The sequence below is a fragment of the Anarhichas minor genome, unplaced genomic scaffold (genome assembly GCF_050575085.1).
Source record: "Anarhichas minor isolate MPS153535 unplaced genomic scaffold, ASM5057508v1 ptg000010l, whole genome shotgun sequence".
NCBI lineage: Eukaryota > Metazoa > Chordata > Actinopteri > Perciformes > Anarhichadidae > Anarhichas > Anarhichas minor.
This window is the reverse complement of record NW_027466456.1, coordinates 5,147,321-5,161,504: the sequence shown is the minus strand read 5'-3', so window position 1 is coordinate 5,161,504 and position 14,184 is coordinate 5,147,321. Positions and strand designations below refer to the sequence as shown.

Sequence of the window (14,184 nt, the reverse complement as noted above, 5' to 3'; positions counted from 1 at the left end):
GTCACTCCCCCGCGTCCCTTAGCAAATGGAAAAAGCCCTCCAACCGTAAGAATAATTTTGTCCAAATACACAATTAGTCCACAATTTGTGTAGGGCGAAGCCATGTTTATTTTCACGAGCACTCTGTTTCTTGAGACGGGATTCAGATCATGAAAAGCCAACACACATGGTGAACATAACCAAACAATGCCTACACTTGATCCTTTTAAATGGGAGCTTTAAATGTTTAGCTGTCCCACAAGTATTAAGTGAGTTGGCTTCATATCCAAGCCAAACATGAGGAGAAATGTAGTAGTCTGGAGAAGCGAGCCACAAAGGGACGGTCGGTAACATTTGCTAGTCTTGCTCAATTTACGGCTTCACCCCTGAAGCCCCTGTCAGAAGTGGTCCTCTTCAAGTTCAGGAACCCCTCCAAATCCTAATTATTGAAAAACTGAGTCTGCAATATTGCTCCAGCACCTGTTTTATCTCCAGGCCTTTTTGTTCTTAGAGAAATAAACAAGACCTGGATTTTTTTCTTCTTCTTTTAAGTAACAGTGGCAAATTAGTCAAATTAGCTGAGGTGAGGGTCTCTCAACAGAAAGTTGTATTCAATGGCCGTTTTCTTAGGAGTTGGATAAGACATTTGATTCAGACTAATTCTGATACTTGTTAGTGCACATCTGAGCTGAACGCCGGTTGAAGCCAAAAAGACACAAACTCAACCTTTGCTGCTGTTCTCCCTGCTTTACGTCACTCCGGGCTATTAGTGTTCTGCTTCCTTGGCCCAGTGTGAACAAAACATTTGGAAGTAATTTGCTGCATTGTACGTTCCCCAGCTGTTAATTACGCTTTAGGAGTGTGTTGTATTAAAGGCTTTCATCCTTTTTTTTCCTGCCGTTGTTGTTGCTGTTGCTCTTTGTAGCGCTGTGCGGGTGTGGCTTTTTAGTCCGAGAGCTGTAGTGACATTTGGGTGACACACAGCAAATAGACACTGAGTGAATGTTTGTATGTTCATGCGGTGTAGGTGTATGCATGAATGTGTCACTGTGGAGGTGTGTGTACGTGTGTGTTTTTGGAGATGTTTACCATATGTAAGCACTGGAACAATTCGGCCCAGTGTAGAGGAGCCACTGGATTCTGTCTGTCGACATGAGGCACTGTGAAACGCTGCTACACACCGTAACCTCCCGATCACCCTCATTTCAAGCACACACACACACACACACACACAAGCGCACGTATTCACGGCCATGCAGTTATATGAAAATGGGGATATTGTTTCCATTGACTCTCACAATAGGAAGTATTGATTCCGAGTACAGTACGTTGGGTTGTAACACGCCGGCTTTTCCGACGGAGCATAAACAGAAATGTGAAATGTTTTCAACCTTGAATCAGCAGGGATTGAATGTATGTTGATCTGGGACTTCAGCAGATAAACTTGGTGGGCCAGAGAAAATAAACACACTCTCTGTGTGTATTTGTAACTGTGTTTGTGTTTGTATATAGTCTATACAGGTTTAAGTAAGTACTACATACTTATAGGAAACCAGGGGTGCTTTTCAATATGTTAACGTGTTGCCTTAATTCCTTTTTTTCGTCTCCTCTCCTTGCATCTTAGTCCCGACCACGAGAGACGTCCTTTTAAATCAGTTGATTAGGACGTGTGATTAAGCTGCATCAGCTGTCCATTGTTTTGTTACTGCTGTTAGATGAGCATAACAGTGTTCATGACAACTTATATGTTTTACTACTATTTAAATCAATTTACAATGTGACAAATATGTTGGGATTTCAAAGAAAATATCCTTTTATTCTGTGAAGCACCAGAAATGATTGGGTGATATTCATCATATACACACAAACACAGTCCATTCTATCTACATGACAACATGAAATACAGCAAATTAGTGCTGAATGCAAGAGTTCTTATTGATACAAGCCTAATCATTTGACGTCATTAAAGAAAGCAGTTAGAACAGCGCCCTATGAGGCCTAACTTCAATTTATGAACACAAAAAGGACCAGTTACATTTGTAGAGTCCTGCCATGGTTGAGTTTATTCTACCTGTGTATCACCGCTCTTATATCGTTTCTGGTCACTAGCCCTGATGCCTCTTGTGTTTGCTGTGCTCATGCAATAGACAAAGACATTTCAAGAATTTGAGAAATTCGTACAGAGGAAGCAGATGAGACATTCTGTTTTAGGACCAAATGCTGTAGAAAAAACAGAGCTAAGCCCTTTTATTATCTTTCCAGCAGCAGATTCCGACGGTCGCTCATGAAACATGGCTCTCCTCACATCCAAACATAACACATCTCTCTCCTCTTTCTCCCTCTGCCTCCCTCTCTCAATATATATACTGTATCTCTTTTTCCTCATACAGCTGCACAGCGTTTACTTCATGCTGCGTCTTGGCAGGAAAAAGTCATTATCACAAGTCATACCCAGACCCCTGCATGAGCCTGTCACAGTCTGTACCTGGCTCATATTTTAAGAAATTCTGTGTTTAAAAAAAAGTCAGTTCCTTCCTAATGTAGATGTAGACTTTGTAGCTCTTAAAAAATTCTGCTCCCTTTCCACAAAATATGTTTGGTTCCCTCTCGCCGCCAATTAGAGCGAGCCCTGGGCTGTTGTGTAGGGCAGGCAAGCACTGCAGGACACACAGGCGAAGAGGAAACAACATAATCTCTCTGCAATATCCTGTTGTGTTTCATGCCTAATTCACTTGTTGTTTCAGTTTATTACATTTTTTTCCTGTGTCTGCATAAATATTAAAAATATATCCTGCAAGAGTAGCCCTGACATGGTCCCAGACTTCGATATTGTTCTGCTTTGTCAGAGGCCGGCCGAGCGGATTTGAAGTGTCTGAAGACTGGTCTGTGAGCTCTGAAGGTCAACTAATATCCTCCTAAACCACGACGCTGTCTGCGTGGATGGGACGGAGCGTTTACAAGGCACGACTTCAGGCAGGAGTACAGCCCTGCGCACTTTTTGTGGTTAGTTTGGCATAGCTGTTTTGGTACTAAAAACAATAGTATGCTTAGGATATGTTATGGTGGGATGAAGGATTCAAGGCATGAAACCTGATTCAGTGGTTTTGCTACGCTACTTTATTAACATGCAGAATTTTAAAGTAAGAATCTTTTAGGGAATGCAGTATTTTTAAGCACAGTTTAGGTGAAGTATGCGCTGTAGATGACGATGGTGGTGCTGTTAAGACAGTTTTGGCTTGGATACAATATCATGGCTTCATTTGAAATGGTATTTTTTCACCTGGCTGAGAAGGTGTGCTTACTAGGTTTGATTTAAATCTCATTAATTAAAGAGGTGAACATTTTGCACCATGTTCATAGTAATTTACAGTATCACTTTTTTTTGTTATTTGATCAAAGTTCCCGGTTTCTTCTCCCAGGGTTCATACCATCAATGTGATGTAATTGACAAATTATTTCAAAGTAAAAGAAAATTCCTCCATAAACGGGTAGATTCACATACTTTAGTGTTGGTCATATGTTAGAGCCAAAGGCAAGACAGAAAGCCACCCGCCCATTTTACAATGATTAAAAAACAGCCTGCATTAGCTGCTTAATTGGACCCTGTCCAAACACATACACAAGTGAGCGCACACAGACAAACACCAAAACACTCACTGACACACTCAAACCACTTGTTGAAGGAAAGTTGGACGCTAAGGCCCGCTGGAAAAAAAAAAGAAGCTTGGATCATGGAATTTCCTCTTTTTGAAACCAGCAAATTTATATATTTAGATTTACTGGACTGATTTTTGGAGGGAGAGTGGCAAAATCCCTCGGCAGCAGACGTGGAGGCATAGAGTGCGGGTCAGTGCCAAGATGGCGTGTGTTTTCAGGGTAAATGGAGTCTTTTGTGAGCAATCAGCTCAGACCAGGAGATGAAACAGGGAGTGCCATTAGCTAATTAAAACTGAGGTTCAGCACATGACCCGACTTTTCCTCTGAATGCCGCGTGAAACTGGAGCCGTCTCGGCACTGGGTGCGGGCGGCGAGTGACGTTGATATTAATGTGTTTGTATCCGTATGAGCCTCTGACACTCTGGCCTGTCTGGACAACTTAGAGGCCACAATCTCAGAGTCGAGCTTCTGATCCACCGAAGCCCAAAACTACCTGTAGTGAAAATGTATTGAGCTTGATTCACTATAGACAATCCTAAAGAGCCCACTTAAAGAAGCTCATACATACACATATATGATTGTTATCTCTGCAAAATGTTTTTCCTCATTCTTTAAAGTAGCCTGTCATTCCTCAGTTGACTTAAAACTGATGAAATCTCCAGAATTGCGTGCCCGACGTCACATAGCAACAACATGCAGACATTTAAACTGACATGAGGAATATTGTGGATCAGCCAGAATAACTAGTTCCTCAGGCTGTACACTGACATTTTCACTCTCACTCCAGAGAGGAGAGAGGTCTGTATATGGCTCATTGAAAGTAATCAAGGTCAATAGGCGAGAAAGGGCCTTGATTCAGTATGTCAGGAGTAACTGCACGCTGAGGAAACGGAGCTTCTAAAGTCGGTTAAATTGGCACAAATGCAAAGAACTAATCAGGTACAAATAAAGACCTGGCGGAGATCAACTTTTAGCACTTTATCAGAAGGTCCCATGCCTCTGCTACCCATTAAAACATTTCCAGAATTAACTTTGTCAGTCATTCCCCAGGCAAATGAGTTTGTCAGGTAGCTAGATAGTCCAATTTATTTCTACAAACCCATAACCCCATCCTGTGGTTATCCTCCTTCTTCCTGTCAGGTCTGCTGTGCCGCTTGGCAGTCCGCTCGTCCTGCTAATAGTAACACAACACTGTCCATATGTGATATTGGTATGATGGAAGTGCTGGCGGAGGGGCTCTGCGACTGGTGTTTTGGCATACGAATGAAAGGCCTGAATGGATGGATCTTGCTTGTTTTCCTTGTGGAGTGGGCCGGGCCAACTTCTTGTCAGGACGAAAAAAAAGTTTTCCAGTCAATGTAGTCCAGCACGCCTCTCTTTCACTCCTACTATCTATCATTTCCATCTGAATTTAGGACTGTGCTAGTTTTGTTCAAGCTTAATTATTTATTTGATTTTTAAGATTTAAAAACCTCAAAAGTTTTACATTTTGAACTCAGTGTTAACTTTTCAGTAGCTCTCTCTCTCTCTCAGTCTGTATGATGCCTATCAACGGGTCAACAGGTTTTTAGGTATGTTTTTATTGGAGTGACAAAATGTTAAAGAATGAACATACCATTCTTAGCATAGTAACATATTGCTCAAGACATGCTACCCTGTGCCAAAATGCGTCACAAGTTTGTATGTCTAAAGCTGCAGGTTAAGAGACTGCTGGTGCAGAGGTTCTGCAACTGGATTATAATTATAAATCACAATTTACTACAACAAAAAATGTTAACTTTTAGTAAAGTAAAGTAAGCTGGGATCAAGCTACCAACTGTCAGGTAGAGCTAAAGGAAGATACTAATGCACATGCATTATGGACACCCATGTGAGGACGCAAGGGAAACAACCTTTTTACAGCCTACAATATTGGTATAAATTTCACACTATAAGCAGTGGAGCATTTCTTGAAAATATTGCTACAATTAACTCAAGCTATAAAAGATATAGAGCTAACTTTCCTTAAACCTCATAACCAGGTATCAAAGCATGCAGGACTTACTACATGTGATACACTAATTGCATTTGTCTGGAATGCAATATTTTGATTTTCCCCATTTCCTCAACATTTAATCACGCTCTGGTATCGGAAACCTGAAGACCCAGGGCTGGGGCTGGTTATGCGCTGCAGAGATTGTGTCATAATTGTGTCCCATCCAAAACCTTAATCAGTTTAACCTCTTCACTGAGCCAGATCAGTTTACTAATACATCGGATAGAAGAAGCTGGGGTGGGTGTTCAGGGCTTTCCGTCATGTTCAGGAGGCTGCTGCGGGGATGCAAAACCCGGTTTATGCAGAGGGAGGATGGATGGAGAAGAGCCGTGGGATCGCCTTGTCAGGTCACGAGCCTTTTTTAGATGTCTCGTGCCTCCACACGGCTTTAAACATGGGGACTGCTGAGCCGGCGCTTGCAGCTAACGGTGCAAACAACGGTAAACAGTTCTGACGGCTAACAGTGTTTACCTGAGGTGGAACTGGAGGGTGGGCGCTACACTATGGCGCTAGCGACTGTAACTGCTGAATGACAGCAGTGCCGAGCGGCGGCAATGAGCCACCCAGTTGGGCACACTCACGTGTTGCCGTGCCGGTCATGTAAACAAAGCAAAGAGAAACTTGGATAACAACACACACAGAGGGAGAGTGACTTCTTTCTATGCTTAGGTAGACATTGCTCCACTATATCTTTACATTCCAAATAGTTACTTGCTGCTATATTAATGCTCTAAATTCCGTATATAGAACCATTCAAGTTGTCCCTGTTTGTCCTCCAAGAGTAGTGCTTTTTTGCTGTATACCGTCACGGATCATGTGCATTGTGGAGGTGTTCTTAACTGTTTTTTTTTTGCTACAGTCAAACAGATAATTATAGCCAAAGTATATTTGTGGCATTTTACGGGGCAAAGACATAACGGGTCCTTTCTCCTCTGAGGCTACCATCCTTTCCCACTCCTCACATTTACACACTGGCCTTGTTTTGTGCCCAGGCACAATTTGTGCCACAGCAGCCACTCTGTAAACATACCCACCGAACTGGTTAGTTGGTGATGTGTGTGTGTGTGTGTGTGTGTGTGTTGAACAGAGGTAAATCTCTTTAAAGCATCCAGATGTTTGTTTTTGATTTTTGCTGACTTGTCAGTGTGGCAGAGGGCACCGCATAGAACCGAGTCCAGAGCGGCATCTGCCCCCGGCCGCCTTCGCATCGCCTACCAAACAAGCAAACAAGAAGAGCATTTATACACAACGGGACCACTTCTGCCTCAGGGCTGCACCACAACCCAAGACGGCAGTATCCCTCCACGCAGCCAGACCCACACCGCACCACACCAGACAAGGCTAGACCTGCAGCTAATGTATATGAGTTGCTACCGTGCAAAATAAACACTAAGAGAAGTATGGATAAATGATGTAGCGAAAGACGTGTTTACGTTTAGGGTGTCTAGTTTAAATTATGCACTGCGGTGTTCTGTGGTTAGTGTGCCGGGTTTAATTTGAATGTTTGAGAAAAGAAGTGAAGGCTGGAAGAGACGGAGCCAGACAGGCAATTCAGCTCCACTGATGTCATCCCAAAAAAACAACATTTTTGGCCAGAATTCATCACAAGGCGTTATGCATGACAAGTGATTTGGTATGCACTGAATGCGGACTTGAGAGCATTTTTGATGCATTAGCACAGCCGTTGCACACACACACACACACACACACACACACACACACACACACACAACTCAAGTGTTTGTTATAAGTTGACCAAACTTTCCAAGCTGAGACCTGTGATAGTTTACACTGTCGAGACTTTCAGTGTGTTTTCATATGCCCACCAGAGAGTGACAGAGTGAAGAGAGATCCACATGTAAAGATCCAAGAAGAATATTGAGGGTTGGATTGTGGCATTAAATGGCACATATATCAAAACAGTGAGTCTTCACCAAAACCACATCTACTAAAATGATTGATAATGAGAGAGAAAAAACTGAAAAACAGGACCGTAAATCTTTTGCAGTGGGACATATAAGGACACGAAACCCAGAATGATCTGATTTCTTACAACCCTATTTTATGATTGTGTGACCCAGAAGAGCTGGCACTACAAAGACTTATTTAAGTTGGGATTTACCTCTCCCCCATAGAGGTTTACACCCCAATGATCTCTAACTGTCTCCAGAAAGAAGCCCTCTCGCTTTCTGTTCACTTTTAAAAACATCTGTTTCACATTCAGTCTGTTCAGCTTTGGAATTGGTTTAACGTCGATGTAAAAAGGTTTATGCGGGGTTTAGAACCAGATTGGTTCAGTTATTCGGGCAGAATTACAGTATGAAGTAAGAAGCCTTTAAGTCGGAGCGTATCCTTTTGTTTTTTCCTCTGTTCTTCCAGTTTCTCATAACGTCGACCTTTCATACTGTGTCACGTAGCAGCTGTCATTTAGATCGCACTGCATCCCTGTCAGGGGCAAAACAAACAATACACGTGTATCGCCAGTATGCCAATTTTATTCTGAAAGGAAGAATGCATGATTTAAAGTACAGCCATGAAATGCATATTGTATATGGGGAAAATGCTATATTGTAATGCGCTGCGCTCTTAACTGGCAAATTGTGTACGAGTACCAGGCTGGGACTCACATTACGGCTAACATAAACATATGTCCGATGAGAAATTTGAAGGAAATATCCCATGAAAAGGTTTACCTTAGAATATCAGTGAATAGTAGGACCTCAGGATTTTTGCCGTCGGTCGGGTTGCTCGAGTCCATCATAATTGCACAGGAATGGGGAGGGGTGTTGTACTTAAATACATGCGTTTTCCTATAGGACAGTGGGCACAAGCGTGTTAGTGTGGACTGAATAATTGAATATGAATAGAGAACCATATACTGAAATGTGGTGAATTGATTTATTGAAATGTCAATGAATGGCGATGTGCTCGCCGAGAACGCCTGTGGCATGATTTGACTTGACACATTGAATATCCAGCACATTCTGATTTATTGCAACCTGCCATATATCCACACAAACTGGAAAATGGACCCTGAAACCCAGAGAGAGCAGAAAAGAACACAACCTTGGCATGCTGAGGAGAGAACAAATCTAATCTAGGGGCACCGTTGCACCACATTTCTTTCGCAGCTGCTTTTTTTTTTTTTTCACCCAGAAGGCTTTGTGGTCTGGTCTCCCTCCAGAGGGTTGCATAAATGCACTCTCTTCCCCCTACACCCTGCTTGAGTTCTTATGCTGGTGTTGATCACAATGCCATGTTGACCTATTGTTTAATTTCACTGGCATGTTTTCTGTCTGAACACTATAGTGCTTCTGGCATCAAGGTATTTGGCTTGGCAGCTCACTGGGCTTCTGCAGTGTTTATTTGTTGTCACGTCAGAGTTATAGAGTCGCCCAGTGTATGCTACAGTAGGTCTTTAGACAGCTGTGTCAACTCTTGCCTTGTGTGGACAACGAATGGTTTGCCAAAAAAAGGGAGAAGGGCTTTCATTTCTTTACCTAACAAGTCTCTAAGTTACAGGACTTGTGACTTCAACTGTCGCACAAGAATTTCATGCCAGTAGGCAAGATTGGGAAAAATTCATCCACCACGTCATCTGAAATCACAAAATGTCAATGCAACAGAGAAAAGTATCCCTGTTTGCATTTAATTTAGTATTAAATTGTGTGCATTTGCATGAAATATTATTTGATCACAGCAAGAATACACATTTCGAAAAAAGAACAGCCGAAAACACTTTCACACCATTAGAAATCATCTACTGGCAATAATACACTTTGGTTTTCTGGATTCTTTTCTTTGTAAAGCATGACCTGTTGTCAGAGCAGAGGCATCCAGGCTTTCCAGACCTGTGGCAATGTCCAAAGATGCCAATTTCTCCATTGCCAGCAGCCTCAATAGACCAAAATGAAATGCAATCACGAGATATGTTGCACTTTTTTGGACAATTTTCACTCTGGAAAAATGAAGGACATAACAGTATAAGTAGACAAGGCAGGTTTAAATGAAGAGCTCGTTCCTTTCTTGTGATTTAGAGCGGATAGTATGCAAATTATGCACAAAGCAGCTTCAAAACGTATTTTTACTTTTAGGAGGAAAAAGTCAAATGAATAGTTACAATGCCAGACAGACTGAGAGGCAAAGTCAGATGATGGATGATAGTGACGATCCAATAAAAATATCACTTCAGATCACAGCCTAATCATCGTGTTGGACCGTACTGTATTTGTCTAACAAAAGACAGATTCATTGGATCAATTAAACATAACGTTATTGTCATTACTGGCTGCTGCTGAATCGGCGTCTATCGTCCCTCAATAGCACGGATATGAAATGGAGTCACGGAGCACGTTGAGCTATATAACACCCCATTTTAGGGCTGCAGCAAGAGGAGCTTATTGGCAGAAGGGTTAAAAGAGAGCAGAGAGAGAGAGAGAGAGAGAGACAGAGGGAGAAAGCAAGCGAGTGTGAGAATGGAGGCAGGTGTGAGTGAAAGGTGCTGGACAGATTGAAGCCCGGGTGTCAGAGGACGCCGTGGCTCATGGGCCCTTCAAACAGGATCCTGCATTGACTGCCAGTAACATCAGTCCAGGCGCCGGCTCGGAACACAGATCATGTTTAGGATTTTCATTGCGTAACCCCCAGTCTGTCTTTTTCATGGCGGGTTCGGATTTCGTGAATGGGTTTATAATTAATGCCTTGATAGGTTCTAATGGCTGTGGCACTGGAAGCTTTGTATTGCACTCTAATTAGCCGTTATAAATGGTTCGGATTGGTTTGTGAGAATATACACCGTCACGAGACAAAGTGGGATTGTTCTTCTAGAAGCCTTTCTACCTAATGGGAGGTCAAAGGATCACGTGTCTCCTCTCTAAAGTGAACACCACAAATCCCTCTCTTACCCATAGCCAATATTAGGTAGAGAGCCAATATTCAACCCGCTCTGTACAGAAAAACACTAAATGTGTCATTTAACTGTCGTTTTTTTCTGAAATAAAGTCACGACAATAAGACATGAAATTGTGTCACTGAGCCATCTCATTTCATTGATTTGTTTCCCTTCACAATGCAGGGCTAAAGAGCACAACTTGCACAACCATATTAATCATAAGCCAAGTCCCTCTAAATCATCATTCATTACAACTACTCACAATGTGAAGCTTTTGTAAAATATTGAAATGGTTGTCAAATAGATGAAGACAGTAACGTGTCAGATTCCGTGTCTGAAAAAGGCTTAAAAGCACTCATTGTGCAATCTGCTGCTGTAGCTATGTCCTCTCTCTGAGAAGCATTGATGTGGATGCGATCAGAAACGTGATCCAATGTTTGTTAGAAGTTGATTCAAAGGGAGCTGTACAGTTGACCCGTGTTCATTCAGTTGAATGTAAAGTGTGAAGATGGTTTCTTGACACCCTCAGTCTTTGACCAGAAGGGAAATTGAATATGTTGAGGCAACAGAGGACTCAAGCTGGAAGTCTGTTTGGTTCTGTACTAACGCTGCATGATAGCACAGGAGACGTATCCTTCTCCTTGTCAGTCTGCTTCATCTCTTTTGAGAACGTGACCCTGTTTTCCTTTTTCCCCCTCAACCTGGTGAACCGGTAAACCCCAGGCTGCCCGGTTTAAAAGGAAATCACATCTTAGCTCTCTAATCTGATGCAGGACTGCGGAGCTGGTAGACATTTGAATGAAGGCCTCTGAATCACAGCAGGTTAAGTGCTTCCATGAAGCCTCACCATGTTGTTGTGCAGCCGGGGCTCACACTCTGCCAGGCCTCCACCGCAGGAACAGGGGTTCACATCACATCACTGCACTTCCTCCTCAATCTCCAGCAAACACTCTGTGAGAGGAACAGAACAGCTGGACGGGCTTATTATGCGAGCAGCCTCATTTAGTCATCATACCAATGCTTCCTGTTGTGCCATCCACATAGTTTTTAATCTGGCCCCCAAACTATTCAGGCATGAGTGCAAAATGGCTGTTAAGAACAATTTCTTCAGTCATTTACATGACTACTTCCTCCCACCAATTTATCGGCTCTTGCTCGGCTGGCTCGTTCGTGCACATCTGGACAACACTCTCTCTATTGGCTGTGTGTACTCATATCTCACCATTCATAAATCAAGGCTTTGCAAATAAATTTGGCAAAGTGCAGGAGGCGGGGAAGAAAAGATGATTCATGGTGAAACAAAGCAATTGTGTGTGTGAATTCATATCTCTGCTGCCCTGAACAAAGAAAGAAAAAAAGTCCACCGCTATCTTTGATTCAAATTAAAGCCCTATTTGCAACAGATGAGGCTGGCTGCTAAAAGGGTCTCGCTCCGCAGTGGAAACGATATGTGTAAACTATGTAATGCGAATGTTTTAGCCGGGCTGTGTTTAATTTTGTATCCTGACGAAGCGCATGAGAAACCTGCCTCTCCTTAGCTGTCTCGTTGAATCATATGGATATAATTTCAGCCATTTACGTTTTTTCTGCTCTTTGCTGTGGTTGCCACAGGGCATTTGCAAGCAGGCAGATTAAATGCACATGTTCCTCCCATCCGCAGCCGGGGCACCCTGCTCCACAGCCTCCCCTCCGAACAGATCCTGAAGTGTTGGTGGTTTTCCTCGTTGGTCAGGACGGAGAAAGACACCTTGTGATAAACCAACTCATTCCCCCGAAACCCCTTTTTTTCATACTTATAAAGTTATACGGGCTGTTTTTGAGTATTGGCACTTTCTAACATGTTTTATTTGGCTGTGTTTTCTTTTTGCCACTAACACTGTTTGCCCTTCATCATGTCTGTCAGGCTTGGCTGTAAAGGAGCCTGGATATAATAGGTAAAACTAATCACAGCGGATAATTGGTGGAGGCTTTTAGGCATTGAGAACCTTTTTCTTCCTCTGAATGTGAGTAATAGTGAATGTCATGCTATGAAGCAGCCAAACAGTTGAATTCCATTGCCCCATCGAGAATGACTCCTGTTGGTGATGACCTTGGCTACAAGGATCGTAGTAGGATTTTTTATTTTTTTTTTTTCAAAGTGAAGAACCTCTACCTTACCTTTGATTCTCTCCCCTCTCTCTGCATTTCCCTTCATATGCCATTCATTAGCGCTTTTAATCAGATCGCTGCCCTGCATGTCAGCAGCCATATTTCCTCCCGACACCCCTCCATAACGGCTGGTTTGTTTCCATCGTCCACAGCTCCTGCAGGTTGCTAATGAGCCGCCGCATGTGAGGAGAGAGCCGCACACTGCTGCCTTTTAGCCCCAAAACAGTTTGGCCTTTTTTTGCTGCCAGTCAGGAGTCATTTCCCATAAAGGCCTCAGGCCCGTCGCAACTCCAGTAGCCTGCATGCTGGGCCCATAATCTGTCTGTTGTGATCAGCTGCCTGTCCGCCTTTTCAAACCGCTCTCGCCCCCTTCAGCCATGTCAAGACCCCGCTGTCATCCCGAATGTTTACCGAGCCACTGAACCCCCCTACTCCAAGAGTGAGACGGTGTCAAACGGGGCTCAAATCCCTCCACGCTGCCACTGCCGCCCCACTCGTGTGGCGATCTGCCGGTTTACCTTAGACGGAGGTTTCAGAGAGGAAAACTAAACATGTTGAAAGCAATTAATGTGATTAGTGCTGTCTAAACTGTTTTCATAGATAATATCGATGGTAAAATCAATCCTGTGTCCTGTGCCTCAGCCTCCACAACTCCATGTTCATTCCACTTTAACCTATGTGTTTATTTCTTTCTAAACAGATTATGTTTTAAGTAGCTCCTCATGGGCGATATAGGGAACCGACTGACATTTATGCCTTTTTAACACACATATATTATATTTTTAGGTTTTTATTAACATTATATTTTTTACTTGGAATCAAACCCATTGGGTTGTATAATTGCCACGAGGTCACCTCTTAGCAAAATAAGGCTACAAACTGCCCACCTCAATACTGTTTAAACACTTTCCTTCAATAACAGGAGCAATACTGGATTTAACGGCTCGCTTTCAAATATCCAAACCTAAGTAGGTTTTTTTGACAGTCCATGAACTCACTGAAAGAAGTCATTTAACCATCAGATTGGCCCCGCTAAAACATTTTACTGTAGCATAACATTTTTCACGCAGGGCTCTGGGTAATGTCCACGTCTATGGGGTGGCAGTGCCTATTGGTTTCCCAGCAGGCAGGAAAACCTCATCGTCGGCACTCTCCCTGCTACTCCAGCTTCCAGAGTAATAATACGCTCTACACGATTAACACGGTTTCCTCCACGGACCCGTAACTATAACTTAGCCTCAAATTTGTATTGCGGAAAAGAAAGCAATGAAAGAGTGATTATTCCCTTATACATAAATACACACATTTGGCACGTCAATAATAGCCGTGTTTGTTTTCCAAACTCAAGTGCCCGGCGCCGCATTTCAGCAGTCGGCATTGGACCGCGTCTGTCATGACGGGTACGGCAGTGTGGATGTTCCTCTGCACTGAGATTTTTATTAAACTTTCCCACCCTCGCTGCGTCTCTCCTTTC

General features: G+C 43.0%; 1 protein-coding gene across 1 annotated transcript in view; it reads left to right on the top strand.

Moving 5' to 3' along the window:
- The window catches only part of glis1b (GLIS family zinc finger 1b), a 65,820-nt gene that overhangs the window by 30,584 nt on the left and 21,052 nt on the right, over positions 1-14,184 (top strand). The gene's annotated exons all lie outside the window — the stretch shown is intronic.